Source organism: Bidens hawaiensis, unplaced genomic scaffold (genome assembly GCF_021521415.1).
Source record: "Bidens hawaiensis isolate Kalapana, Puna unplaced genomic scaffold, B.hawaiensis_p1.1 tig00006055_1, whole genome shotgun sequence".
NCBI lineage: Eukaryota > Viridiplantae > Streptophyta > Magnoliopsida > Asterales > Asteraceae > Bidens > Bidens hawaiensis.
In genome coordinates this window covers 303,692-324,247 of record NW_027491399.1, presented here as the reverse complement: position 1 = coordinate 324,247, position 20,556 = coordinate 303,692, and the positions used below count along the sequence as shown (strand labels likewise).

The window sequence follows — 20,556 nt, the reverse complement described above, 5'->3', positions numbered from 1 at the left end:
CAAAGAGTTCTCGGTTTGACTTTCGTTGACCGAGAACCCCCTTTTAATCTCGTTCTCGGTCATTTTCTGACCGAGAACTCCTTTGTTCTCTGCTAATTGTACTGACCGAGAACCTCTCTGTTCTCGGTTAAATGTATTGACCGAGAACATTGATTTTCATTATTTCTGTTGACCGAGAACTTCCTCACTTGACCGAGATTCCCTCTGCCAGGCCCAAATTTTCACAGCCTTGGCCCAGACCTTCAGTGGTGTAATCTTGGGCCACTCCAACATTGTTTGGACTGTCACATAAGTCTTATCTGGACTCTCATATGCTTCATAATCCAAGTTTTTTTTAATCATGATTCATATGTAAATTACTATTATCTAACTTGATACGTTTGGTGCAGATATGGCTGATCAGAACACATTAAAGGTTGCTGAGTCACATAACGTGGCTAGATATTTATATGATCCACCCATGACTCACAAGGAATTCAATTCGATGATAGTGGCTCTCAACACTTGTAGAATCTCTTATGCACTACGAGAAAATCCTGTCATCTGCAAGAAGATGATCTCTGATTTTTGGAGCAATGCATCAGTCAATCCTCAAGGACAAGATGGAGTCATGTCCATAGACTCCAAAATACAGAAGAAGCCAGTAAGCATCACTGAAGCGATTGTGAGAGAGGTGTTATTGTTTGGTGATCAACCTGATTACCGGACCGAGTATTCTACTGCTGCTGTTCGAGAAATTCTTGCAAGGATGGGTTACGAGGGCACCTATCCTCCAGCAATCAAGAAAGTGTTCCACCCATATTGGAGATTCTTTATTCACACGTTTTTCACTTGCGTGTCTGGTAGAAAATGGGGCTCTGATGAGATCAGTCACACTCAGATGTCCGCAATCGTTGCTCTGATCATGGACTGGAATTACAATTATTCCAAATTCGTCTTCAATGAAATGATGATCAATCTCAAGGCAAAGAAGAAGGAGATGTTCTTAATGTATCCAAGGTTTCTACAGATGATTTTTGATTCTCACTATCCAGATCTCGTGAAATCTGTTGATACTATGGACATGAAGTCTTTGGGACCCAGCACTTTTGGGTTAATGAAACAAAATAGAAAGGGGGCCAAGATCGTCTATCGGGGCCTTCATGCTCTGGTGAAATTTGGACGATTTGCTGAGACAGAAGCTGAGCCTGTTTTGGCTCAGGTTGCTGATGAACATGTGGTACCGGCTCAACCACGTGTTGCAACTTTTGAACTTTCTGATGATGAAGATGATGAAACTGAACACCGTCAGACAGACACTCCTCAAAGTACTGAAGATTTAAGTGCTTTGGAAGCTGTGAAAGCGTTATTACAGTCAACTGCGCTGAAACCTCCTCAGTCTGTTGCTGAAGTCAATAAAGAAAACATAGCTGAAGATCCAACTGCAGACTTAGGTCCTCGAAAACGTAGAAAGAAAGATCCGAGGCCTGGAGTACTGATAGATGAATCTTAAACAACCACTACACCAAAAACAAATGAAACAACCAACCTAGTTCAACATTCTACTCAACCTGAGACACCTGCTTCAGAAACACAAGCTGAACAAGATATACCTGCTGATGAGCCATCGTTCCATGATTTGCTGACTAGTGATTTCGGGATGATTTTGACTTTGATTTTGAGGCAGAAAATCCTCACACCAACACTACCGATATTCCCTTCGGTTCATCTGGCCCAGACACTCAGGGTCAGTCAAGCACCAGTATGTCAGATAAAGTTGCCCAGATTCTGGCGATGCAGGATACCTATCTTCAGAATAAAGGTAAAGGGGTGATTCTTGAAGATGCTCCTGTTGATGTTCATGCATTGCAACGTCGGGTCTTTTAACTCGAACAAGATGCGGTAGTCAAGGATGTTCGTATCCAGGAATTGGAGGCGGGAAATTCTGATAAAGACTCCAAGATTAAAGAATTACAGTCCAATATGGGAGAGTTAACTGCACTCTATCTTGACCTCCAACAAAAGCTCTTTCAAAAGTTTGGAGATGAATTCAAGGGCAGTGATGACATAACTTCTAAAGTACCCAATGTGAGTCAAGGTGCTAGCTCTACTGCTCGTCCTGTTGAAAATATTGACGACTCGGAATCTCTGCAACAATATCTAGATGCTCCTCCTGCCTCCAAAGAGAAATCTGATAGAATCAAGAAGAATGTGCTTGAAAAGGGAAGGAAAAAGCTGCTTGTAATGAAAAACTCAAATCAAAATGTCGAGTCGTCAGATCATCCAGACAGGTTTGTTATTGAATTTCAAAAGGGTTTTAATAGTAAATATGGTGATCGATCGGGAGTTCTATCATGGGGCTTTGATGCGAATAAAAATATGTGGTGGGTAAAAAGGAAGTCAGGGGCCACCGAATACTACAAGAAGATGAAAGATTTTGGTTCCTGGACGAACGTGGATTTAAGTGATTTAATCAACTCTCCATTCACTAATCCAACTAATGATAAAAGAGGTACTGAGTTCTGGAATTTCCTGAAACGAGAGGTTGATCGAGGCTTCCCGAATATGAAGACTACTGAATCCTTCCTAAAGAAAGCCAAAGGGGTTCAAGATCCTAGGACTGGAAAAACTATGGTCAATGTCATGTGGCCTGCAACAAACAAAGCCACACACATTCCTGTTCCTGACCAGATTCCAGATGGCACCTTGGATAATATGAAATTCTGGATATATGATAGCGTGTCTGCCACTGTCATTATTAAGCTAGAGAAGGGAAAGGGTCAGTACCGATTTGTTGAACCAAGAGACCTATTAAAGCTGGGAGAAAGAGACATCTACACCCTTAGTACTTTTCAAATAGTTGCTGATCCAAGTTTTGAAACGGCCGCTAAAGAATTCACAAGTATGGTAGCCACTATTATTCGTTGCAAGTTTTGGGCAGGTGCTTTGAAGGATGCTGATGTTGATTACATGGAGCAAGATTAAAGATAAAGCTACAAACCAAGGGGGAGATTGTTGGGCCTAGTTTTGTGGTTTGAGCTTTGTTTAAGATTGTCTTAGGTTATTGGGGCTTGTTTGTTGGGTTTGTAGGTGAGCCGAGAACTATTATAGAGTTTTCGGTGGGCTTAGGCTTGTTTTGGGCCGTCTACTACTAGTTGGTTCCCTATATATAGATGTATGATGTATAGGGTTAAGGTTGTCCATTCCAAGTCTTAGTTGAAGTATTGTAAGTGCTTAAGCACCCGACGTATTCAATAATATACGTGTGTTTTGAAGCAAATCGTGTGTTATTTACTTGTTCTTATTCGTGTTCTTGAATCACCGAGTGTTGGTATTCCGCACCAATACTCGTTTGGTTGATATCATATTGTAGTGATCCAGATTCGGGACTTACAGTTTCAGTTATATCATTGCATTTGAAAGAATCTCTTGTTTTGTTGGTCGATTTTGGACAATTGGGTCAGAAAATTTTTGTGGGTTTTGGTTTAGTTTGAAGCTTTCTTCATCTTCATCTTCTACAACACCAAGGTATGGAATTTAATTTCATTATTGATGGTATATTGCAATGAAGTTGTAACTTTTTCATGATTGTTTCTATGTACCCACTTGCTTGTTTGAGTAATTAGTATAATGATTAGATATTATGGTCGTGGATAGTAGATAAATGTTACAAACACATGATTGTTATATTGATTAATTGGAAATTATGTGTTGAAGCGAGTGTTGAAATTTTTGGTCAATTGATTAACGAGTGATTATCCACAACCATAGTAACAAGCAAGTGTGGGGAAGTTTATGTTGAATTAACTTGGTTTGCTTGGGTTGTTTGTTGTGTGTAGATGGGTAGAACCTCTGACAAGGGTAAGGGAAAGGCATCAACTTCTAGCGGTCGAGCAGCCCAATTAATGAGGCAAAGAATGCAGGAAGAGCAAGCACATGTGCAAGTACAAACGGTAAAACCCACGTGGAAAGGTAGGGTGTTGTCAAAATATGCACTAGAATGGCAAACCGAGCTGTTCATTGATAAAATGGCCACGTTGAATAAACGAATTGAAGGATATATGTGTGAGAAGGAGTTAACCGATCCCGGTTTTGAGGCTTTTGGGATAGTTGACAGATTTAAGGATTTAGGATGGGAAGCAGCTCTGAAGTGTTGCGATGAAGAGAGCAAAACTTTGTGTGATCAAGAAATTGAGGAGTGGGTGTCTACATTAAGATGTCCCGCGTACAAAAAAGGTAATGACATGAAATTGATTGGGACGGTGGGAGGACAGGAAGTGGTGATGTCATTTGACACATTTAACCAGACCGCGCTTTTTGACACCAAACCAAGCAACTCATATGTGTATCCTTCTGCCAAAGATTTATTTGAATGTCCCGACAAGCATCCTCAATGGCACCACATGCTTGGAAAAGTTCTTAGAAGAGGTGGAGGTTCGGGTGATCAGATTAAGAGAAATGATTTGAAGATTGAGGCATAGTTATTGATGTCTATTTGCTTGTATAATGTGATGCCTCGAAGGGGAGATATTTCGATAGTGCGGAACTGTGATATTCCTGTGTTGTATGCGTTGATGTGTGGGACACCTCTTATTTCTTACCGATATCTAGTCATGCATAATATTTGGATCAGCCAGGAAAGCAATAAGCGGAAGTTAATTCTGCATTGTTGATTGATAACCGCATTACTAAAGAACCATAGTGTGATAACAGAAGAGTCGGTAGGAATGACCAAGGTATTTAAAGAGTTTAAGTTGTCGGATTTACCGGGTTGGGAGTACACAAAAACTGATAGGCACCACGTGCTTGTGTGTGATAAGGTGAGATGGAGAACGGTTAGAGAGGATGTAGAGGCAGAGGAAGATGATGTGATAGAACAAGTGGAAGAAGTAGGTGAGCCCGATTACATGGATGTGGGCGGGTGGCAATAGTTCCCAACACGGGGGTTGGGATTATTCGGATGGTTATAACTCATATGGTAATAATTAGGCCCATGTGGGGTCAATGAATGAGGTGGTGGAGAGGCATAGGCCTTCCACGTATGAAAATTGGTCGGATGAGTCGCGTGCATTATTTGACCATCGGACCTTCATGGGGGCTTATGCTGAACGGGCCGAAAAAGAGAGGCACGACAGGTTGGAGATGTGGAACCGCGCCAAAGCTTATGGGCGAGAACATGAGATGAATATGAGATACTTGGATTATCAGAATCGGAGGATGCATGATCAATGGCATGCAGGTGAATCGGTTGTACCGGATCTGCAAATTGTAGATTACACGACTTTACCTCCGTATGACGGTTCGGTACGTTATCCCGAACCACCTCTTCATCACTCCATGTGGATCAACCCGATGAAATCAATGGCACCACCACCACAAGAAGAAGGAAGCAGCGGCGGCGATGGGGCGTTTAACTTTGGCCAGTTCTCATATTTCATGACATCTATATTTGGGCCGGCCCACCCGCCTTACAACTGATTGAGCTTCGTGATTCCATGTGAACTCCATTCTGTATATTATTGTATAAGTTGTTATCTTTTGTGTTTTTATTTGTTTTTGGGTGGATGGGTGGTGGACAAAATACTTTTGATTAAGTATTATGGGTTGTGTTAAAAAAAGGTTGTGTTTATGAAGTAGTTTGTTTCATTTTTCTCAAAACCGTACATTGGGGACAATGTATCCCAAGTGTGGGGATGAGGAAATTTTCGTTTGTTTTGAAAAATTTTGTTTAAAAAAACAAAAAAAAAAATCAAATCAAAGAAAAAATTAAAAAAAAAATCAGAAAAACTTAAAAAAAAATTATAAAAAATTGTGTGTTTAAAGAAACCGGAAAGTGATAAGAAGGCGGGGTAAAGTTTTGGTCCCTTTTCATGGTCACAATTCCCTAAATAATATGTGCCTAGTTGTTTTTAAAAGGAGATTATGTAGTTTTCTAATCAAGGTTAGCATGCTTTCGGTGTAATAACTTGCATAACACGTTCGTTACACTTGAAAATTGAGAAGGCAAGGATTGGTGAAATGGTTGATATTCTCCGATAGAACTTGTACAATTAGTGCATTTCGAGATCTTAGCGTGGCATGAGTGCAAAAGTGATTGATGCACTTAGGTTAAGCCTCGTCTGGATGAGCGAGAGTGTGGGTTTTGGGGGTTGGGGCTCATACATTACATATTATGAGTGTGGATATGAGAGGGGCGGGGGGTTGGTTCCTTTAGAAAACTTTATTGGGCCTATTCTTTTATTCGATCAAACCCGGTGTTATATTGCGAAAAGATCCGACTTAATAGGTTTCTATGTAATTGTTTTAGTATGTATCAATTAGATATGTTAAGCATTATGTTTATCATGCTTAAAAAAATTGTATTAGAGTTGCAAAGTTTAAGTATGCAATGTTCAAGTATTATGTTATTTCAAAAAAAATGATGATGATGATGATGATGTTAGTGATGTATATAGTTGTTTAATTCTTTGTTTACTTAGTTTGTTTGTAATAAGTCGGATCGGATCGCTTGATCTACTTTCAATATTCCCTTCCATACCCTTACACTTGGCCCCATTACAACCTATTTTAAGACCTCTTGATTTGTATTCATGTCAAATGCATTGACATAAGTGGAGATTTGATGATTGTACAAGTGTATGCGATGAGAATTGATTAAATATGAAATGTATGGATGATCACCAAGAAAAAGTTAATGTGTAAATGTGTTATGTATAGGTAAAAACCGAAAGCATGTTAGGTTTGGTTAGAAATCTATGGTTTAAATGGAAAGTCAAGTGAACTAGTGCAACTGATAAAAACAAGGGAATAGGGTATGACTTAGGACCTTAACTGAACCGGATTTGTGGTAAGATTGGTGGATACAGGTTGAATATAATAGAAAGCTGGTGTTGAGATGTTGCTTGGGGGAAAGCAACAATTAAGTGTGGGAATGTGACGAGTGGTCCATGGGACAACCCTTAATTGATCTAAAGCCGTTAGTAATCATGTATTGAATTGGTTTATTTTGTGGAATTAGATAACTACGGTGTTCTCGGTGAATTGTAGGTACAAAGGAGGTTCCGGAGCTATTAAAACATATAACAAAGTAACCTAAGGAACCGGAGACGCGAAAGAAGTAAAAAACGTGAATAAAAGGGTGCATGGTCAGAGTCCACCGTGACCCACGGTTCAAACCATGGGCCACGATCCAAAGAGGAGCAAATGGACAGAGGCCACGTACCGTGGCTTCTGTCCCACAGTGTTGCCCACCGTGGCCCACGGTGGAGACCGTGGGCCACGGTCTAGATTATGGTGAAAGACACCGCGACCCATGGTGGAGACCGTGGGCCACGGTGCGAGTCGTAACTGCCCGATTTTCTTCTTATTTTAGTCATTTTTTGGGGTCTTTTCATTTTCCTTCATTCTAAACAACCTAGGGACGGATTTTTGAGTGCAAGAACAAGACTTTGGTGATTGTAATCATTCGTTTGGATTTTGATTCGTACAATTAACCTAATTGATGTGATGATAAATCAAACTATGTGTGGCTAGTACTCTTTATGTTCTCTACCGAATTGTAAGGTTTTCTAATTGGATATTTGTTAATCGTTTATGTTATTTGTAAGATAGTATTTTGATCTTATGATTATATTGCTATAGTGATTGTGAGTTTGTTTTGTAATTGTTAGTATGGTATAAATTCGTGTTCTTGACTATCCATTCTTGGTGCCATAGGCAATCGAGATTTAGTAGAAGAGAATTAGGGCTAACAATGCTAAACTGATTATTGAGTGACAACCTTGCGTTTTTGTAATCCAAGTACTTAGTCCTTTGTTATAACGTCCAAACTCATTTTCACGAACTACGTTTATGTAGTTCATCCCAAAAGTAAACGTTAACTTTATCAATATTGAAAACCTGAAATCGGGAGAGAACATTGTTTCTTATATTGTTTAAAACTCGTTTAGTGCTTTAGTTATTTTTGTTAATCAAAACCAAACAACCAACTATTTGAATTTACTTTTGCACTTAGTTTAATATAGTTTAATTTTAAAGCTACTTCGTAATACATTTTCCACAAACTCTCTGTGTTCGATACCCTCTTACTGCTATCTAACTAGTTGTATTTGGTTTATTTTTGAGTGAGTCTTCGACCTCACGTCAGTATTCAACTTCTTTTCCGAAAAAAAACGATAAAAATCTGCCATTAATGTCTTGGACAACCTCAGTTAAAGGTGCAAGTATTGTCCTTTCTTAAAAGTATGTAATATAATTAAAATTGTCCGATAATGATGGATATACAAAATCAATCAAATTAGAAATTGGATCAGATGAATCACCAATCAAAAGATCATCTGGTATATCTATAATGCCTTGGCCGTCATTTTGACCGCCAAGTTTTCCTTCACCAAGTTCTAACAACCATTCTGAAAATCTTCTGGTAGCTTCCACATCTGATGATTGACACCCGACAACTAACCTCATCTTTTTTTGTTAACCTAAGCACATTGCATTTGGACCAAATGTGGGATGAACTAAGTGAAGCATTAACAATGTCACTCCGTGATCCATTTTGTACCACTGATAGAATTTGTCTTAAATCACCCCCAAAAACAATAACTCCCCCCCCCCCTAAAAAAAGATATTCACAACTGTTACGGTTACCACCTTTTAAAACATATTTTAAAGTCCCATACAAGGTTCAAAAGCATGTTTATGTGTCATAGGAGCCTCGTCCCAAGAAATCAGATCTTTTTTCTTCATGAAGTTGCAAATATCTGGATTTCTTGTTATTGAACAGGTAGAATTTAATAACAAAACAAAATACATATAAAGATAACGCGTAAAAATTAAAATATTAACACGTTGGAAATGATACTGAGTGGTTGTCTTGCCGTTGACACTGCACGTTTTAAAAAATGCATTGTTATGTATCGTTTACAAAAATATTAAATTGACTAACCGTTTGAATTACTTCTCTTATTGGAAGAGAATGATTCAATAATATTTCGCTTATTTGATTTTGAAGACATTTATAATATAATATAACATAATATAATATAATATAATATAATATAATATAATATATACTACTCTAATAAAAGAATACTACTTTGTGCCACTTGTCATTCTCTCAGCCATCCTCACATTTTTTTAAACCCATTTTGTTATTTGGATCTCATGTGGGTCAACCCAACCCAAAATAACATTATTCTTATGTATATATAAAGCAAGTGTTTTAGTGTTTATTTATTATTCTTTTTTTCTTTTTATATTTTAACATCATGTTTATCCTTAAGTAATAAATGAAATAATTTAGCTATAGAAAAAGAGCATGCCAAATTGGATTTAAGTGGTCGGAACATTGCTTTATTATTATTTTTTTAGTATTTTCAGGTATATAAATAAAATTCAATTAAAATACTTTCTTCCTTAAAAATTTTCATTATATACACTAACACATTCTCATAAATTTGTTTAGCATACTAACTATTTAAATTTATTCTTTTGGTTTATTTTGGAAAGCTAGAATAATGAAGTTCTACTCTTAACTATCATATATATATATATATATATATATATATAACTACCTTTTATATTTTGTAATTTGGGGTTGTTTTATATTATTTGTTTCTAATTTTAATATATTTTTTGGATTTTAATTTTATTTATTGTAAGGAAGTTATTAATATACTTAGGATTTGATAATTAAAGGGTTTCACAAATAAATGAGATGTTATAACCCGGTTTAGAGGCTATATGGGTTTGGTAACACCCATGACCCGTTTTTTACTATAAAATTGTTTTTTAATTATAAATAATATCTTATAAAAAAGCAGATACTAATTTTTAGTATATCCCTATTTTATAGGTTTTTCAAATAAAATATTTGATGAGATCAATTTTTAATATAATGAGATGTTATAACCTGTTTAAAAGGCTATCTGAGTTTGATGAGACCCATACACGTGAATTCGGTTTAAATGCATGAGAAACCTTCTTTTACAAATAAAGCAATCTATGGCTTGTGAGAATTTAAGGAGGTTTTGTTTATATATATTTAAGATTAAGATTTAATACATAATCTTGTTTTATTTATGGCTGGCTTATACTTGAAAGACCTCGTGTTTTCACACGGACATTTATACGTCGCTTTCTCAAGATTTACAAGCAGACATTGACTAAAAATTTTGATTATTAGGTATATTGACAAACACAACCGCAAACGTATTGTACAAGGAAATATTTTCTTATAAGTAAATATTTGCGTAATGTTTCTTTAGTAATTCCTATACCTTTAATATAAATTGTAATTTTATCAACAATATATAATAAATGTGTTGTCGATTGTATTTTGGTTAATGTTCAAATTTTATAAATTTCATCAATTTCCCGTGTAATACACGGGGCTCAAACTAGTAATATAATTTAATAAGGTTACCATATAAAAAATATGAACAACTTAAAAATGTAGACAATAAACACGTATATAACGTGACATATGATTGTATTGATATAACGAAGGATTTTACTCCATACAAAAGCAACATACTTTTGTCTACTCCGAACAAAGAATATCGTTTAACTTAAAATGGCATGAAGAATTAGAAAAGCTATTTAAGTTTTCATAGGAAACTTATGGTTGGTAACTTTATCACAAACATATGTTATGAAAAGACAAAGCTAATTATTTGGCATAAATAATGTTTTACATTAACAAAAAATCGACCAATTTAACTAATTAAATGGGATGGTTGGTTTTGCTCCTCTATCGCCAGAATTTGATTCATAAAGTTCATTTGATTCAGTCAAAACATTGACTAAGTTCATGGGTAATTAGTTAGACTAAATTTCTGAATTCAAAAGTGATACACATTAATACACAAATTCTACATCTTTAACTAATTAGTTACCAAAATTGTGTTTCAAATATTTAACTAACAAATTAAATATAAAAAGATAAGCCTCTAATTTAGGGTAATAAATTATTTAACGGTTTTGAATTTGAAATTCTAAGATTTATAGTAATAAATAAAGATATTTAGGAAAATGTAATTATTATTTTCTATTATTGTAAGGCCCCTCTCCCGGTGCCCTACTTTGAACGTTTGATTTACTCATAAACACAGTTCTAAATATCAGAGTTAATGATGTATATAAATTATACATCTTTTAAGCATCAAATTATTTAATGGCTTAATCTAAGTTCGCTTATATCTATGTTCTCTTATATCTAAGTTCGCTTATATCGAGACCGCGAATCAGGCTACGTTCATATAACGAATTAGGCCTAATTCGCTGTAAAAAATGAGTGGGTGAATAAAATAATAATTTAAAATCCTAATGGAAAATGCGTTAAGACAGTTAATGAAAATAAAATTTTTCCAAGCTGACCTGGCAGCTTAACCCCAGCCAGGGGCTCTGCCCCTTGGACCCCGCTAGGGGCTGCCGCCCCTAGAACCCCGCTGCCATCGGACCCTCGTTCGTTGAGGGTATTAACTAAACTAGAAATACAATATGGCTAGGGTTTATATATTGATACGAATAATTAATGTACAGTCAGTCGAGCTAAGTTAAGGAAAGGATTAACAATAAACGGAGAACGAAGCAGGATTCAGGTGAGTTTCTAGTCCCATTCCTTGTTATGTTTTCGGGGTTGTGTGCATACTCGATGTGATAGTTAATACACTTACCTTAATTGGTAAGTGTATGCCATGTATGATTTATATGTTAGCTATATATGTCTTGAATGAGAATGAAAGTTTGTCGGTACGTGAACGATCTTCGGATATTGAACGTACTGTTAGGTTATAAATATAGATCTGAATATTGTATGTAATGTAAAGATGATTGTTTTTTGATACGTGAACGATCTTCGGATATTGCACGTATTGCCGAGGGAAGTGATTAGTTCCTTACATGGACATTAAATAACAACTTATATACAATGTTCTTCCTATGAATAATATATTGAGTTCCTCCTATGGATAATGTATAATGTCCCTTCCATGGATAGTATAACGTCCCTTCTGTGGATAATATATAGGATGTTCCTTTAATGGAAAGCATAACGTTCCTTTAATGGAAAGCATCAAGTTCCCTTCTATGGAAAGTACATAGGATGTTCCTTATGATGGGAAGCATAACGTTCCTTTAATGAAAGCATAATGTTCCTCTCTATGGAATGTACATAGGATTTTCTTCTAAAGGAAAGTATATAGAGTGTTCCCTTTATGGGTAATATGTATAGAGTATTGCTTCTATGGAGAATATATATAGTATGAGTAATAGTAATAGTTCTTTTAATAGATATTACGTGACATTCTTCTTATGGATATTTATACGAGGTTAAGATATGTATGTATGTATGATATGTGTATGTATTGGATGTAGCCTGATTAACTAGAACTCACTCAGTGTAGCTCACTTTTAGTATGCACGCAGGTAAATAGGTTTAACAAGCTAGCATGAGGATAGCACATGGCATGGATTGAACGGCTGGCATCTGAAGATGAAAGAAACGATGTTTTAAATTTGATGTTTTATGTTATGGCTTTAAAGAAAGGATTAAATGTTTTGTAACGAATTATTGAAGTTAACGTTTCCGCGAAAGTTATAATTAACTCTGATTTGTAGAACTGTGTTTATAAGTAAATCCAATGCTAAAGTAGGGCTACCGGGTTCGGGGCCTTACAATAAGAACATGAATTATCAATTATCAATTTTATAAATTATCTCATATAACTAACAAACGGGTCATGAAATATTCGGATTAAATGAGTCGTGAGTTATAAGATATAATAAGGGGTTCATTCAACAGGAGGTCTTTTTTAATTTAATATAAAATTATTTTAATAATAAGAAATTCAAATATTGCAAGTTATTTATGAAAAATCCAATAATAGAATTAATACAAATGAGTTGTCTAATATTTTATTTTTTTTTAGAATTATTTTATTATCAAGAAAAATAGAGAAGTGGTTGATATAAATGAAAAGATTATGAATAGACCAATAGAAAGAGGGCATGTAGACACAAACTCTATTGTTTTAATAGTATATGTGGGTTTGACAATACTTTTCTTCTCTATATGAAAAAGTAATTGAACACTTAAATGAAAATAATGATTTAAATCATACATTGGTATTTGTTTCTTAAGAAAAAAATTATGTAATTTAATAAAGTAATCGTTTAAAAATTAAACTTTTTAGGTAGGGTTGAGTCAGATCGACCATGAACCCTTTCCCAAATTTTGACACATTTCAAGTATTGCTAATTGTCTAACTTTTACAAATTTTGGGTTGGCCTGTGAATGTTTTTCCAAATTTTTAGCGATTTCAAGTATAGCTAATCACAAAACTTCTACAAATTTCAAGTCAGTTCGGTTTGAACCATGAACCTTTCCCTAAATTTGCACTCATTTCAAGTACAATTAATTGTTTTAAATTTCCGCATACTCAACTTCAAAAGAAGCAAAACTTATAACATACCAACAATGACACAAATAAAACCCGTAATAAAACTTTTTTATTATAGATGAATAATGATTCAGATGTAGGGTATATATCGATCACAAATCGAACCAACAATCATAAAATACGCTCTAAAATAGATTTAGGGTTTACATGAATAATAAACGAACATAGATTAAAATGAAAACGAACGATTGTTAAAACATTGTTGTTAGAAAATTTCATGTGACACTTTGAAGACATTTTGTTAAATATATAAGAGAAATTGGTGGAAACAACTCTTATATTATATAGGCGGAGATTTTAAAAAGAAATAAAATTAATAAAATAAAATATTAGAAAATGTCATGTGACACTTTGAAGACATTTAGTTAAATATAAAAGATAAATTGGTGGAAATCACTCTTTTATTATATAGGTATTTTGAAAAGAAATAAAATTAATGATTCAAAAAATTAGAAAATATCATGTGACACTGTGAAGACATTTGGTTAAATATAATGAGAAATTTGTGAAAATCTACTCTTTTATATATAGGTAGAGATAGGGATTTTGAAAAGAAATAAAATTAATAAAAAATTAGAAAATGTCATGTGACACCTTGAAGACATTTGGTTAAATATAAAAAAGCAATTGATGGAAATCCACTCTTTTATTATATAGGTAGATATTTTGAAAAGAAATAAAATTAATTAAATAAAAAATTAGAAAATGTCATGTGACAGTTTGAAGACATTTGGTTAAATATAAAAGAGAAATTAGTGGAAATCCACTCTTTTATTATATAGGTAAAGATTTTGAAAAGAAATAAAATTAATAAAAATTAGAAAATGTAATGTGACACTTTGAAGACATTTGGTTAAATATAAAAGAGAAATTGGTGGAAACCACTCTTATATTATATAAGTAGAGATTTTGAAAAGAATTAAAATTAATGAAATAAAAAATTTGAAAATGCCATGTGACGCTTTGAAGACATTTGGTTAGATATAAAAGAGAAATTGGTGGAAATCCACTCTTTTGTTATATATGTAGGTTTTGTTAATTAAAAACCAAAAGCGGAACCTCTCGCAAGCTGCAAGAAGCCCAAACATAGAAGGAAAAACGAGTAACAACAAACAAAATAAACAAACTACAAAGGAGAGCTTACAAAGTTGAACCTACACCATTTCTCCCAATCTAGGCCCGATCTTTTGCTCATATGTCCAACCCATAAAAATGCCACCAATGTTATTTCATTCACGTTTTTTTGCTATGGAAACCGGTATGATGTTAAACACCATTTTTTTGCTATGGAAACCGATATGATGTTAAACACCACATCATTTCTTGTTCTTCAAATTGTCCAACACTCCAACATGTGACAACTGAAATGCTTAAATCACATTACATTCCTCTTTGTTGCTCTTATGTATCTTCAAATAATCAAGTAACTCCTTAATGTATCCTAAGTGCGATGAAGTTGGTAGCTTAACCCATGCTTGAATGATAGACTAAACCCATCTAGCAACCCTACAATGAACCATAAGAGGCCCGGAGGATTCTAGCTCAATGTCACACATAGCATACCCAATGTCACCATAACTAAATCCGATCCAATAAGAGTCTCCACATAAAACAATTTACTTAAATAGGAACGTGCTTTAACCAATTATACCCATCTATAACCTGATGATTGAAATTATCACACTCCCAACTAAGATTCTTAACTTGGAAGTCATGCGCCTCTTCAAAGCCAAATGCATGGCCCATGTTTAACACCAGCTCGTGAGATCAAGTTAATACACTCCTACAATTCATTCTTTAGTTGAGCCGAGCGTATAGCCCTTAAACATCTCCAAATCCACATTACTTCTCCGTCTATCCAAATATCGCAATCATGAATCAACACGTCTTTTTTCTGTTCCAAAGATAACAGTGAAGGAAACACTATTTTCAACAGCTTATCACCTGCCCATATATCAAGCCGAAATATTAGTGATTTTAGTTTAATTAGGGATTAGTTTGTTGATCAAACATCATCATCAAATTTGTCGTGGACGAATATTAGTGATTTTAGTCACGTTGCCGATGAAAATAACTTTAAAAAGCATAATTTTGAAAAGTCACGTTGCCGATGAAAACAACTTGAAACATCACGTTACAGTTGGTTTTCTTCATGTTATATTTGATGACAAAAATCACGCTTCAGACAGATTTAGGATGAAAAATAGCGTGGTAGGTGGGAATGGAAAACACATGGCAGTTTTTTATTCGTCCACGAAAACTCACGGGGAATCTCAAAAACTCACGAGAACGTTAGATTTGGTGGGCTATTTTTGGAATTTAAAATCTCACGTGCTATATTGCATTTTCTCTCTCATCAAAAGGGTTATTTAGGTAATTTTCTCGAGAAATTAATATTGTCTATGACACAATAATAGAAAGTTGGGATGATCTTGACCCTCTTTTAATTAGAAAGTTGGTATAATGAGGGTGGTCGCCACTTGTTTAGAGAAAGTTTTGTACAGTGATTATATCTATTGATTTAGAGATATATATAGTGGAAAACTTGTGACAAATTGAAGACCAATATAGTGAGGTGCAACACTAACTTTGCTATTAATACTTATGTTTATATGTTATGATTATTTAATCTTTAACTTTTTACTTGTTTTTTTAATATATTTTTAGTATAAAAGAAAACATCTTTTTTGACTAATAAAAAGTTTTAAGAAAGAAGTGTTCGAAATTTTAAAAATAACATGTTAATTGATTTTTTATAAGAATATAACAAATTAAAATATAACATGCTAAATTGCTAATCTCTAGAAATAATTTTAATTTATTTCAATCAGCAAAAAAAAATAAAGGATAATGCACTAAAAATACTCAGTTAAATTTCTTATCATAATTTATAGTTATAATTACTGCGTGAAGTAATTGCTTTAAGGCTATATATTGTCGGTTACACCCACCATCACATCAACATTTTTTTTTGTTGTCAAACATCATGACGTGGGCGTCAAGGACGAGAACTGAGTAGTTAAGGCTATGTGTAGTGGAGAGGCTACAATTGAGGGCGAATTGTGACATGTGTCGCCCAGTCAGAATGAAGTGGAAATTTATTTTTGAGGTGTAATGGTGTAGGGGCTACAAGTTGGGCCCACAGTGTCTTTTTTTATTATTTTCTTTTTATAATTAAACTAATTAAATAAAACCAATTTATTTAAATAATTAAATAAAAATGTATTAAAATTAAAAAAAATACAAAAAAAAAATTCATAAAACTAAAAAAAACACACGAATAATAAAAATAAATTATAATAAAAAAACACACCACAACAAAATACATATAAAAATTCAAATAAAAAAACTAATCTATTCGTCTTCATCTTCGTCTTCGTCCCCGCCATCGTCTTCGTCCCCGTCCTCGTCTTCATCCTCCTCCTCGTCTTCGGCCTCCTCTCCGCCCTCATCTTCGTCCTCAACGGGACGATTATCCCACACGTGTTGAACCAAATCCGCCTTCAGTTGGTTATGTATATCACTTGATGTGAGCTGGTGAATGTTATACGTTCGTTGGTCTTGGGTTGGTTCAGGGAACTGTTCTGGAACGCTTTCCTAGTATATAGTGTTGACATATTGCTTTTCCCTAGTCTTCTAAAATCATATTATGCAATATGATACACGTATACATGGCATCGCTCATTTTTGCCAACGTCCATACACGACAAGGGTTTTTCACATAATGCCAACGTTTTTTTAGAACCTTGAAACACCCTTCGATATCCTTTCTCGCGAACTCTTGCTTCTTCTTAAAATAATCTATTTTTTCTTCGATAGGGTCTTGAAACGTCTTGACGATGATCGAGTACTCTGGATATATCCCATCTCCCAAATAGTATCCGTGACGATAGAAGATATCGTTGGCATAAAACGGTAAGAACGGTATGCTACGGCTGATGTAATACTCTCACGGGTGACGCGTTGAGAACGTTTATGTCGTTGTTGGACCCGACTGAGCCGAAGTAGGCTGATTAAATCCATAGGTCGTGTGAACAAATGGCTTAAAGACTAACCGTTGGCACTCCATGGTCACCACGAGTGTATTGACCTCGCCATGCGGTTGGACAGTTGGCTCACTCCCAATGCATGCAATCTATACTCCCGATCATGCTTGGAAAAGAATGTTTGCTTTCGTGTACATCATATATACGAGTCAGGTCGCTTGAAGTAGGAATCCTCAGATAACGACGAGAGTATAACTGTATTATCCATATACAAATAAATTATTAAACAATATTTATATTAAAAACAATAGTTAATACAAACAATTTAAATATTACCGATGCAAAAATTCTCCAACGCATCTCTCGTTGTTTTCTCAGCCATCTTTAAATACTCGTCATTGATATCGGTCGTGTTGCCGTAAGCGAGGATGCGTAGAGCCGAAGTACACTTTTGGATGGCGGAGAATCCTAAATATCCTCTTGCGTCGGGTTTCTGTTGAAAATACCCATTCTCCCGCTCCATATCTCCAACGATGCGCAAAAATAAACGCTTGGACATCCGAAAACGACGTCGAAACATAGCGTCGTTAAATGTAGGTGTGTGTCGAAGTAGTCCTTCATTAAACGAGCGTTCGCTTGCGTACGATCCCGAAGGATATATGACCGTCTACGTGGTGCCGTAGATGGAGCAGAGCCGGACACCATGTTATTGGCGACGGCCCGAACCGCGTTCGTAACCTCTAAATGCTCTTCCGCCACTTGTTGATGAATCTGATGAATTCTTCGACTTTCGTTGATTAATTGATCCCAAATCTCGGCAGAGTTCGTGGAATCCGGAAAATTCATTGAGTTTGAAGAAGTATGAAAATAATAAAAATGATTGGTATTTTTATGTTTGGGTTTGTGTATGATAGGATGAAAATGGTTTAATTGGTTTGATATTTATATTAAGTTTTTAAATTAATTATTTTATATATAGCCGTTAATCAACGGTAACATTATTATTATATTATTATTAATCAATCTCGCCGGCGACAATTACACCCCGCCCCCACCCTAAATCGCTCAAATATCGCCCTGTGGGCGGTGTTTGCGCCTTTAGTCGCCCAAAATCGCTCAGAACCGGCGGCCACTACATATAGTTTAACAAGCACAAAAGGAAGAGATTGAATGGGCGCGTCAACTATAATTACCTATCAGAATCCTTCATTTTAAGGGAGGTTTCTTCTCACAAGTCACAATGAATATTGCAAGAATTAGCATAGTTTAGTTACATTCATATTTAGGAAATATAAATTTTTTTTATTTTCGTAAAGGATTTGATTTACAAGATAATTATAGACAAAAATGTTGTTAAATTTGCAACCAATCCCAATCCCAATCCCAATCCCAATCCCAATCCCAATCCCAATCCCAATCCCAATCCCAATCGTTTGCTAATTTCGCGGCTAATAGTTAATGCTATTAGTTGTTAAAACTTTATAAAATAGCCATTCACTAAATAACTTCTTTTAGAAGTAATTTCATATTTTTCTCATCAAAAATTATTTCAAATTTACAGCTATTGAAAGTTATAAACATTACAGAATAAAAACAAGAAATGTAATCAAAGTATGTAACATTAACTCAAACTTAGCACAATTCCTATTCATAAAGAAAAGTAACAAAACAAAAACCAATTCAAACTCGGACAAAGAATATACTTAATTCCGGACCACTATTCCCATCCGGATTCATCATGTAATAAGTCTCGGAATCCTTTGATCCAATGACTCGCTCAAAATGCGCCCGCATGTACGTTAACTCCCCATCCGTACCCGCATTAACATCAACCACATCGTCACTATTATTATTATTACTATTACTCTCACCACCCGCGTTTGGAAGTACCCGGCCCCCATAGATATCGCTGCAACATTTGCATAACATACAAATCATCATCCGTAGGCTCTCTTTTCACACCGTACCCCATTTTCTTCCCGTTACAATACATCGTCCATATCGGCTCGTCGACAAGCTTCGTCTTCCCGCCACGCTTATCACACTCCATCGCGATTCTAACGAGCCCCAACCCCATTTCTTGTAACAGTTTTCCCGTTGGAATGGATAGTTCTAGTAAAAGAACGGGTAAACACCTGGGGTTTTCTTGTATGGCGAGGTTGATTCTGGTTTTTCGGTAGCCGAAGAGGGACCCCGGGAACTTGCATGCGGCGGGGGTGATGATGGGGAATGAGCGGAAGACGGAGCGGAGGCGGCGGAGGATTTTGGTGGATTTGGAGGGGTTTTTACGTGGGGAGGAGGGTTGGAGGGAGACTGCGGGTGATCGGGAGGGTGACGGGGCGGATGACGGTGGCGGTGACTTTTTGGGGCCCGCCATGAAGTAAATTATAGGGGTTTGATATATGTATGTGAAATGGTGGTGTGGATGGAGTGTATATAGAGAGGGGATATATTATGAAGGGTGTGGGATGCACGTTTTGTCAATTTTTGGTTTTTGTTTGGCCCTGTGGAAATTCGTTGACTTGCTTCAAATAAATTTGATTTTTTTAATTTACATTCTAATCTATTCCTTAACAGTCAACACCACCAACCTATACTAGTTTACATGTCTCAAAAATCCATAAAACCAATTTGCTCTAGTTATTTTGTTTAAGAAATTGGATTTAATAATAATCTAATTATATAATTATTGACCGATATTAATCTATACTCACAACGTAAACAATGAAAATTATAACTTTTACTTTTTGTTATTTACTTATAGTTTCACTCAAACGGAAAAGCTACTATGGTTTCACAGTAGAAGGTGTTAATATTACGTAAATACCATTTCGATAACAATATGATTAGATTATTAGAGTTTCTTGATCGTAAGAAAAAAATTTCATTTGAACTACTCTTGTATACTTTGTCATGTTGAATATATGATTGTAAGATATTGTCAAGTTCAATTCTAATCAAATATTCGATTGTTGTTTATTATATATTCAGATTCTAGTTAAGCCCAAATTTTAATTTTTGATATATTCTTCGATTTTTATTATAAAACTTTTAGCATGGATTTTATTACTTAATTTGCGAAAGTCAAAGCATATGTTTTTCTAAGTAAAAAAGATTCCTTAAACTTTATG

General features: G+C 35.1%; 1 pseudogene; it reads right to left on the bottom strand.

The window, feature by feature from the left end:
* Positions 1–19,105: 19,105 nt before the first annotated feature.
* LOC143631271 (protein MIZU-KUSSEI 1 pseudogene) lies at positions 19,106–19,949 on the bottom strand (annotated as a pseudogene).
* Between the last annotated feature and the right edge of the window lie 607 nt (positions 19,950–20,556).